Below are 10487 nucleotides of genomic sequence, written 5' to 3' on the forward strand. Positions count from 1 at the left end.
CATTCCAATGTCAAATTGGATTCAGTAGTTTTGCATAGCGCCCCCATACGTCATCATTTTTGAAATAAAAGTATTGTCTCCTTGCACATTCCCTGTACCTTCAAAATGCATAATGACAATAAATAACTGCTGAACTTAAAACCGTTTATTGTCTGTGTTCTTCAAACATAACATCTTGGAACTTATTGACGAATGCATATTTCGTTACATCTTTGTTACACAAAATGCACAACCAAGAAAGCCCCCTGCCACTAGACATAAAGTAGAGCAGGATACCATCGGTAGCACGTCACAGCCAGGACCATCTTGGGGCACACCAGGTCCGTTATCAGAAGTGTCACAAGCCTCATGTAGTCTTGCAGCTGACCATACATACGTAGTGCAGGAAAGTCCTTGTACATTAAAACTGAAGGTGAACGTCGCAGTTGAGGCACTAGAAGGTGCAAGCAAAAAAGTGAAGCATACCCACCAGAAGAATTTGAGACTAAAGAAAAAGGTGGTAACTGCAGAAAGTGTGATTGAAGACCTCCAGAAAAAGTCACTGGTTTCAAAGCAGTGCAGCGACATTCTCCGTGGCTCCCTTTCAGGCGTGCAGTTGGGTTTGGTGCTACGTACTATACACAACAAACATGGGAAGAACAGCAGGGAGCAGTACCCCCATCCCTACGTAGTTTTGCTCTCACACTGCAGTTCTACTCCACGAAGGCGTACGAGTATGTGAGAAAGACATTCAATTTGGCACTTCCGCACCATGCAACAATCAGGTCATGGTACAGTGCAATCTATGGTGAGCCAGGATTTACACACGAAGCCTTTGATGCCTTGAAAGTAAGAGTAGAAGAGCAGCGGAAGTTATCTAAACGTGTCGTATGTTCACTCATGCTCGATGAAATGAGCATAAAGAAGCAGATTCAGTTCACAGGACAGTCCTTTAATGGCTTCATAAACCTAGGTACTGGCATTGATGGCGACAGCCAGGAACCAGCTACACAAGCTCTTGTATTCCTTGTGGTTGCTTTGGACAGTAACTGGAAAGTGCCATGTGCATACTTTCTGATCAACAGCCTAAGTGGGGAGGAAAAGGCAAACCTTGTAGCCTCTGCCTTCAAAAGCTACATGACATTGGAATTCTGATAGCTGCAATTGTGAGTGACGGCCTGGGCTCTAACCTCACCATGTTTCAAGACCTTGGTGCAAACATGAGAAGCCCCGACATCAGGCCATGGTTTCAGCACCCTTCTGATTCTTCCTGGAGAGTTCATGTAATCCTCGATGCTTGCCACATGCTGAAGCTGATTCGTAATGCCCTGGCAACAATGGGGACCCTGAAAGACAGCAATGGAGGCACAATAAAGTGGGCCTACCTCGTATCCCTCCAAAATCTGCAGCAATCGGAAGGGCTTCATGCTGGAAACAAGCTCAAGGCTGCCCACATTGACTGGGGAAGTCAGAAGATGAAGGTGAATTTGGCAGCTCAGACACTCAGCTCAAGTGTGGTGGATGCTCTGGAGTTCTGTGACAGGGACATAAACAATCCAATGTTTCATGGATGTGAGGCAACAGTGGAATTCCTCAGGAAGTTCGATCGTCTGTTCGACATCATGAACTCCCGCAATTCCCTGGCAAAGAACTTCAAAGCACCCATCCGTTATCCAACCCGCCACCTTTGGATTCCATTCTTCAACGAGATGACTGCGTATATTGGCAACCTGAAAGATGCATCTGGAAAGCCAATATTAGAATCCCCACGAAAAACAGGCTTCCTTGGATTCCTCATCAACATGGCAAGCATTCAAAGCCTATGCAGCCATCTTCTTTCAGGAGATAATGCACTCTTAAGGTACCTGCTCACATACAAACTCTCTCAAGACCACCTCGAACTTTTCTTTTGTGCGTTGAGGGGTAAAGGTGGGTGGTGCAACAACCCGACGGCAGGACACTTCATGGCTGCATACAAGAGGCTCCTTGTTCACCATGAAATCGAGCCTACAGCACGAGGTAATTGTATCGCCCAAGACTCCACACGCATACTGACTGTGACAGCAGCAGCAGGAGCTACTTCCCTTGACGAACTTGACATTCATGCATCCCGCTATTTTGGTACTGCACAGAGTGAATGCGTTGAAGACCACGACTACGCAGATGTACCTGATACAGAGCAACTGTCAGCCTTTGTTGAAGATGTTGTGGGGTACATCGCGGGGTACGTTGTCAAGATGGTGACAAGGAAGATCTCCTGTGCTGACTGCATCGACGCTCTCACAGACAGAACTCTACACAGTGCTCTTCTTCGTCGAAAGTCTCGAGGTGGTCTGATTAGTGCGTCTCAGAGTGTCATCGCCATTTGTAAAACAACAGAAAAACGTGTTCGTCAAATGCTGAAGGAACCTTGGCATCCAATGCTCAGCTTGGGCAGCTTCTCACAAGACTGCAAGACGTCTGCAAGACTGGACATTTTTTCTACTTTGAGCCAGCACATGTTTGAGTGCAGTCCAGACGAAAACCATGTCATTCGCCTTGCAAAACACGTTGCAGACTGTTATGGGAAGATAAGACTTTATCACATTGCCAAACAGTACACGGAGAAGGTGACTGCAAGGCCACGTCTGCGTAAGAGGTTGTCAAGAATTATAGTTTTTAACAATCAGTGACTACTCACGTTCACTTCCTAAGTGATTCCAATTTTCATATTCAATAAGTACAAGAGATTATCTTACTTTTTAGTTTTACTTATACACAATTTTAGCTGGCATATGCCTTGTTCTGCATTTTCTTAAGGTGATTTTCTGAAATTTTGTACTGGCACAGAAAGTCAGAGCCCAGGTGTAGCTGCTGTTTCACTACGGTCCCCCAGCAGAATAATTCATAAACAGGTGATGCTATCAGAAAGCTTTCTTTGGCGGCCTCATAGCTAAGTGTAAGAGCGCATCGATACACTGCTCCGTCCAAGAAATATGTACGCCGAAACCAATTAACTAGAAATCATTAAAATATAAATGCTGTGTTTCTTTGTCTGGAACAGTTTTTGCTGAAGGTTCAAATCAATAAAACAGAATTGCTGAAGGCATCCACAGTAGAAAGTTAACAAGCCTAAAAGTTTAAAACGAGCTTTATTCAATCAATGAGAGCATGCAAATGACTCTCCCACTGCTGAGTTCTTGGCCAACACCTCAGGAATGATCAGTGAAATGAAAGCTTTTTGATAGCACCACCTTGTTTATGAATTATTCAGCCGGAGGACCTTTATGAAGCACCTCGTATACATATGGCACATTTGTGTCAATCTTCGTTAATTGTACCATGTTACTTTCCTGTAGTAAATACTTTCAAGAGGGACAACTGTTAATAAACTAGTGTTAACCCTCTTCACCACTATACTACCTCTTTCTGCAAAATAAATCAGAGCCCAAAGTTTAGGGATTCATTCTAATGTTCCCCTTAATTGAAAGTTGCCTCTTAAGGGTGAAGTCTGACTTTTACCCAGCAAATTGCCCTTACTGAAATGTCTATAGCAATGCACACCAGCTTGTTCGGCAGTAAACGCAATTACATCACAGTTTGTACCAAACAGTGCGCAGTTCGTTACAGTAATAGAGCCCAATTCCCCCCATCCCCAATTTAGCTGTTTGGAAGTTTTTTTCATCTGAATTCATATTAATTTCGAGCACACATTCATTTCCCAAATTTTTACCCCCCCCCCCAAATATTTCCCGAAAACCTTGGGCTCTAAGAATAATGTTTACCTCATGTTTCATGTGCGTGGTTTCTAGCACTGCATTTGAAATTTTGTGGCACAAGGAAAGCCAAGATCACATTGCGGGACTGTCTTGCTGTGTCATATCAAAGGATTGTTATTTGTCACGTGCCTACCAAGTGTGGCTGCCCACATCGTTGTGCCACTGGGCTGGTGCCCACTGCAATCAAGTGCATTGTCGTGAGCAACGTGTGAGCAACTTATTCTGTGGGGATGTAGCGAAAAACAGGGCCAGAAATAATTGTTCCAGCTTGCACGGGTAGAAAAAATTGTCCCATGCCTTAGGGGACAATTTCTGGTGCCTTAAGTGGTTTAGGATTAAGCGTGTGGTGACTCATGCTAAAATAAAATAAAAAAAGAAAAGAAAACGGTGAGAGGACAATGAGAAGGCAGACACAATGACAAGTTGGTTGCACTTGCCGGTGTCCATGTACTGGGGCTTTTATGAGTTCCAAAAGTCATGCGCTACGTTTTACGGACAACTGAATTTTTCAGGAGTAGGACATCTCGTTGCAGGAAATCAGACGTGTGTAAGAAGTGACACATCGATATATATTCCAGGCTATTAGTTTCTTGCATGGTCTGATGCTGGGGTCTCCCAGTGCAGCCTATGCCCTGGTACACTGCTAATTGGTGTCGCCTAACCTGACCTAACCCAACTAAACTGACATAAACAGCCAAACCTCCTGACGTAACCAAAGTAACATCCGTATCATGAACAAGCTCGCATGGTGTAAGCAAGCTGTTGTCTGCAGAGAAAGAGGTAACATTTGCTTGAGCTTCAAACGGTCTTGTGTTGTCGTTATCGACTTATGTGTTCGTCACATTCAAGAAAATGTTACCTCTTTCTAAGTAGCCCAACCTAACCCAACTGACGTATCCTAACTAATTATTTGGGTTGCGCTGCTGCAAAAACGACTCTCTGTTGCAATGGTTGATAACTCATTCCAAACGTAAACACGTCTCTAAAACAAAGGTACTATATAGCCTGCGATTCTATGGGACCATTTCCTTTGTCCCATGACAGTAGAAAAATGTTTTCGTTACCGCTATTTCGGAAACAATTTTTGCCCAGATCCCAGTATGAGAGATTATGCATGGTTGTTGTGGAACTGACATCGCACCTTACTGAAATATGGGCTGTGAAACGTGCTGTAGTACAATCCCCAGCGCTGCACTGCAGTGACGGTCTAGTTTCGGAATGCAAAACATAACGTAATTAAGAATCGAATGGCAGGACACCTGTGAAACACTGTTAGGATACATCAGTATACTGGCACCTTACAAAATCGCGTGACGACAAACAATGATCAACGCCTGTAGCGCAATAAATACTCACAATCTCTGTTGCCTCCCATTGTTTTCTATGGGCACACACAGCACTTTAGGGCCCACCAACATGGCGGCGCGAAGGCACGCCTCTCCCCCACGAGCCCCTCTCCCATGCGCGATCCAGCCTTTATACATAGAGATCAGTGATCGAGACGATGGTGGTGGTGGTGGTGATAGGGCTTGCCGTTGTCGGCCTCACGTATGTGGGCAACGTCACGACTCACGCCCTGGGGAAATGTGCGTCCTGGGCCGACTTCTAAGGGAACTGTGCCGACTGGCATCGAGACGATGCCACGTCTACGGAGGGGGCAATGCCACGAATCACCATCGAGAAACTTCCAGGGCAGGCACGAAACGGTACATCTCATCCCGGCGCATGCTGAAGAAAACGAAGAAGCTTCCAGACACATCGCCTGCTCTCTGGCAAACGCACGTGCTGTTTCTAGACTTTTCGGCGTGACTTTGTGCGCTTCACGCTGGAGCATTCATTCTTTGGACTCAGTTGTGTTCAGAGAGCTATCACTCTTGTGTTTTGCTACCAAGTAGTCTAATAAACCGTTCGCTGTCTATTCGCCGACTCGCCGACCCATTTCGCTTCGTGACAATATTAATTCTTAAACTCATTTTGATAACTGCATAACTAAAATCATTAAAGGGACTATCGCATCCATGTGTGTATGTTAGTCATCGCTTAACAGTCAACTTGGACAAAATTCACTTCCATAAACAGCTGAATTAGACAAATTTGTCACTCTCTCAGCAGCTATGAGCCTTGTGTGTGTGACGTTTGCTCAATTTTTCAGAGAGGGAATTTTGAAATACTCTAATATCCGTCGTCCACTCTTGCACACGCTTTACCAAAAACTGCCACAACTACGCGTATTAGGTTAGACGTGACTGTCAGCGAACAATGTAGAAAAAATTTCACTGCAGTGTCGTATGCGGCAGCCCCTTTAAGCAGTACCTATTGTACGAAAAGAAGTCTTATGGATATGTTGAATTGCAAAACTATATTTTATTATAACCAAGTTAACATTTTTTTTTTCTTTCCAGCGCATGGGCAGTTCCGAGAAGACAAGCAGTGTGGAGTCTACTGAAATATATGAACAACAGTATCATCACCATCTGCGCATAGATATTAAATACCACTGTAACATTTTGTTACGCAAAAGAAATATTAAAACAAAAACACGTAAAGAATTGATATTCATGCTTTCCTGGACATTTTTGTATGTGTGGTGCATGTACTGCTTTCGACTCTGTCAGCTTGTGGCTCTCGATTTTGATCACACTCGACAAAAGGTACATGGTCTTTTTATAAGCATGAGCTTAATGAATTAGATGTTTAAAAAAAAGGAAGAGAGGTATGTGGATTTGAAACCTTACAGTGTGATAAATGTACAGCAATGCACACTCACGGCAACAATATCAGGTCAACAGCAGCTAGCTCGCCTACTCCTTTTATGTTCACAGTGTCTGGCGCGGATGCATATATGTATACTGAAAACATACCATTCTTAAGAAAGAAACCCTTGGTATGAAGGCGATGGGTGGTCTCTTCGAATTGCCCGCACAGCGCAGCCTGGGATTTGTTGCCTATTTCTAGGGCCGAGGTAGCCCTAGACCCAACTGGCAAATATACAATAAGCTGGAAATCTTAGACACCTATGTGAAGACAAGGCCAATTAATTCCAGTGATAATGCAGCAAAGAAGGATGACCAACCCACATACATAAAATGTATCACACGTACAGTAACCAAAAGAAAATTGCAAATATCCTAGTGTATTCCAACATATCTATAGAAGATTGCATTAAAAGATGAGACTCCCACTTATATCGGTAAAAATACAGCGGTCATTGTTGTAAGGGACTATTACCGTACCCGCCGCGCCTTAGGAAACGATATACCTGTTGTCTGTCGGATCCAACAGCCGCAGCAGATAGTCGTAGCGGCAGTACTGGGGTGCATTCACCACCAGCACTTCCCTCAGCAGACAGAACTCAGGGAAGAGACTGCTCGGTGATGCTCTGCACTCCAGCACTGTCACACAGAGATGCAACCTGGCTGACTGAGGTGCAGCACAAGTATTTGTCAGGTTGCTCCAGACTGCAGAGGCCGCACAAGCACCTGTCGTTTTTGAAGTACCAGTCCAACAATCGGTTGAAAGCGTAATTGCAGTGGGTGCGATGCGTACAATGTGATAATCTGACTTACCGAAAGTCGTCGTCATCGCGAACAACTACATCTCTGTTGATCGCAGGATGATGCGGAAGTGGGTCCGTTGAATACGGATCATCGTCTGACACCACGTCGTCCCAGCTGTCTTCACTGAATTCATCCAGCAGCGATGAGGGACCACTTTCGCTTTCGACGTCCGACATGATCACAGCTAGGCTCTACGCGGTTTCCCAGGCAGACGACCTCTCGACAGCCGCTCCCCGACAGCGCTCCTCGGCTGCGTGACGTTTGCGGAGAGGGAATTCCAGAAAACCCTCGACGTCCGTCGTCTGCTAAGGCTATATTTTCCATCAAACTGCACAGAAACTACTCCACTTCTTCGTGTCGGACTTTTTGTGTAATTGTTGGCGATTAACGACGAGTAAAACGGCGCTATATTTTCGGAATCAACCGAGACGGATGCGATAGTCCCTTGAAGAAGTGACGCCGCTTTGTGTATATATGCTGCAGCATCTGTATAGAGAAGCAAGACCATGTTGTCTTCCACACCAGATGGATATAGTAACTTCCACGAACAGTTCACAAAGTATACCACGGCCTCAGCGTTCGTTCTGTCCAAGGGCTTTGAACACACCAAGAAAGGTTTTGTTTCCTCACGTGGACAGCCCCATCGCAAACCTACCACTGACGGCATCAGCTTGCCACCTTAAAATTCGTCGATGGTCTGCCTCTGAAACCCGCCACTTCATTGCAGACGCTATTTGATGCAACACATTTCTTCGAGCCATCGACCCCGCGATGCAACTTTTCCCCTCCCAACACCTTACCAGGGCCGAGGAAACCCTCCTTCATCGCCTCCGCCTTAACGTCGCCTACACTCCGTCACTCCTGCACAAGATGGGCAGACGCGGCAACGCAAACTGCGATGCCTGCGGCGCCATCGCTGACGTAGCCCACCTCCTGCTAACGTGCCCGACGTTCTCGGCGCCCCGTGCCGCCCTCGCCCGACGCCTCCAAGCCTTGGGCCAGCACCCCCTCTCGCTCGCTACACTCCTCGGGCCTGTCCCGCGCCCTGGGCAATGGGATGTTACCAAGGCACTCTTCGAGTACCTCAAGGCCACAGAAATGATGACCACCCTCTGAAGCACAGGGGGCAAGCCTCATCGCCCGCAGCACATCGTTCCCATCGCGGCTTCTCCCGCACCTGTTTTTTCCTCTTTTCTCTCTTTCTTTTTTTAAGGAGTAGCAAGCCAGCACTTGCCTGGCTGACATCTCCTTTGTGTGAATAAACATATACCCCCCCCCCCTCACGTGGACTTAGCTTTCCAACAACGAAATGAGCAATTAGCCTCCCGGTCACATCTGTAGTTTCATCTACAGATATCCAAATGCACGTGTCACCAAGGTCTTCCCTGATTTTGGTTAACGTTTCCTCGTACAAGGGTTGTAGGTAGTTCTTGTGGAGGGTAGACTCAGATGGCACTTTCTCTTTACAGTACTTTTCCAGGAATTCATTGGAGACTTGACCTTAGCCCCAAGGAATGTTTGCGGCCACCAATGCCGTGCACAAGTCTGCATAGAATGTGCTCTTTTTGCCGATGCTTTCTGGTAAAAACGATTGGCGTGAAGTTGGCGGCTCATTGCGTTGAGCATTTGACTGGTGAGATGCTGTTTTCTCGCGCTGTGCATGATGGTACTTCTTTTCGCACTGAACCTGTGCAAAAGGTACACACTGCTTTGTTTTTACATGCAATATTTTTATGTACCGTTTACGGGTACGTGTCAGCACAACAAGTGACAAGTAGTTTCAAGTGAAAGGCAATAGTCGGTGAAATTTCGCCCGATGTCAAATTACTTGACTGTGTGTAATTCCTAGGATAGTACTTGGATCGAGTATTACAGAATGCATACCCATAAATATCAAGGGGAAGAAAGGCATTGTACACCTGGGGGGCACCAGGCTTAAGAACAAACAAAAAGCAACGGAAAAGCGAAAGCCCCCCCCCCCCCCCCCCCTGCAATTTCGACCTGAAATTTGACTCTATGACAGTTTTTAAACCTCGATATCTTCTAAATCACAGGTGGATGAACTTGGCAACGCCCGCAGTGCCCTAGAGCCGAACCTAACCTGACCAAATTTGCTCCTTACAAGTGTGAACGAACCTAGGTTGCACAGGAACCTAAGCTAAACTATAACTTCAATTTCACGAACCAGCCGTGAAATTGCTAAGTACAGGAAAGCAGGAAATATGTAGCTGCCACAAGACAGCATGCAAAGGTACCGTCGCTACACAAGCCGAATACTCTACCGTTTACAACTTTCACTGACTTTTAATGCAGTGAAATATTGTTTTCTCACCTGCTTTCCACATGGTAGACAAAATACGGTTTCGCCGAGCACCGAATAGCAGTTCGAGTCTCTCGTCCACTGCCGAACCAGCACGCTTTTCACCGTCTTCTTCGGCATTATTCAAGCAACATGTACACCAGTGTACACTGAAGAATCGTCTCGCGTTATCTCAGTCAGGTTTACGGGAAGTTGTCAGTCCCGTAACACTGGCAAAGATGTGCTTGGCAAAGACACACACAAAAAGCGCATCTCAACCAGAAGTGGTTAGAAACAGGCTGTCAAAGTTGCCAGCTAAAACAGAGCAATCAAGGAATACGAAACCGAAACTACACGTAAGAAACGGCCCTTTTATGCACCAACGGGTAATCAAGGCAGACATAATCTGGAACACAAAGAGAATGATTACATACTGCCCTTTTAAGTTACGAATTGAACAGGCCCCACATTCCCATGACAGCCCTAATAGACATGTATGACTGTAATTATGATGTGTGAAAACATGGATGCATTCCCTTAGCAACATGCCATGAGAGGAGGATACAGACACTTATCACTTGCATATCCAAGGAGCGGTACCGTTTCCTCTTCATGTACACAACTCCGTGTAGGCTGGATCAGAGGGAGCAATAATTCAATTCAGTTCATCCTTATTTGCAATATGGTGGTACGTAATACTGGATCCCGCAAGGGCACGTCCTCATGAGTACTCAGTTCAAATGCCCCTGACAATGATATATAAATAAATATGTGCATAGAGACAAAGAAAATTACTTTATGATAGTACATAGGATAAATGCGAACAAAGCAAAGTAATAACACGAATACTATTGTTTCAGGACACAAGAAGACAATACGCAGGAATATGTAGTC

General features: G+C 45.5%; 1 long non-coding RNA gene across 1 annotated transcript; it reads right to left on the reverse strand.

Moving 5' to 3' along the window:
* Window positions 1-915: 915 nt before the first annotated feature.
* Window positions 916-2372, reverse strand: LOC135396005 (uncharacterized). Its single transcript, XR_010423241.1, has 2 exons — window positions 1175-2372; window positions 916-1065 (listed from the first exon to the last, which is right to left on the reverse strand). It is a non-coding gene; the product is annotated as an uncharacterized LOC135396005 (long non-coding RNA).
* Between the last annotated feature and the right edge of the window lie 8115 nt (window positions 2373-10487).

Source organism: Ornithodoros turicata, chromosome 5 (assembly GCF_037126465.1).
Source record: "Ornithodoros turicata isolate Travis chromosome 5, ASM3712646v1, whole genome shotgun sequence".
Classification (NCBI taxonomy): Eukaryota; Metazoa; Arthropoda; class Arachnida; order Ixodida; family Argasidae; genus Ornithodoros; species Ornithodoros turicata.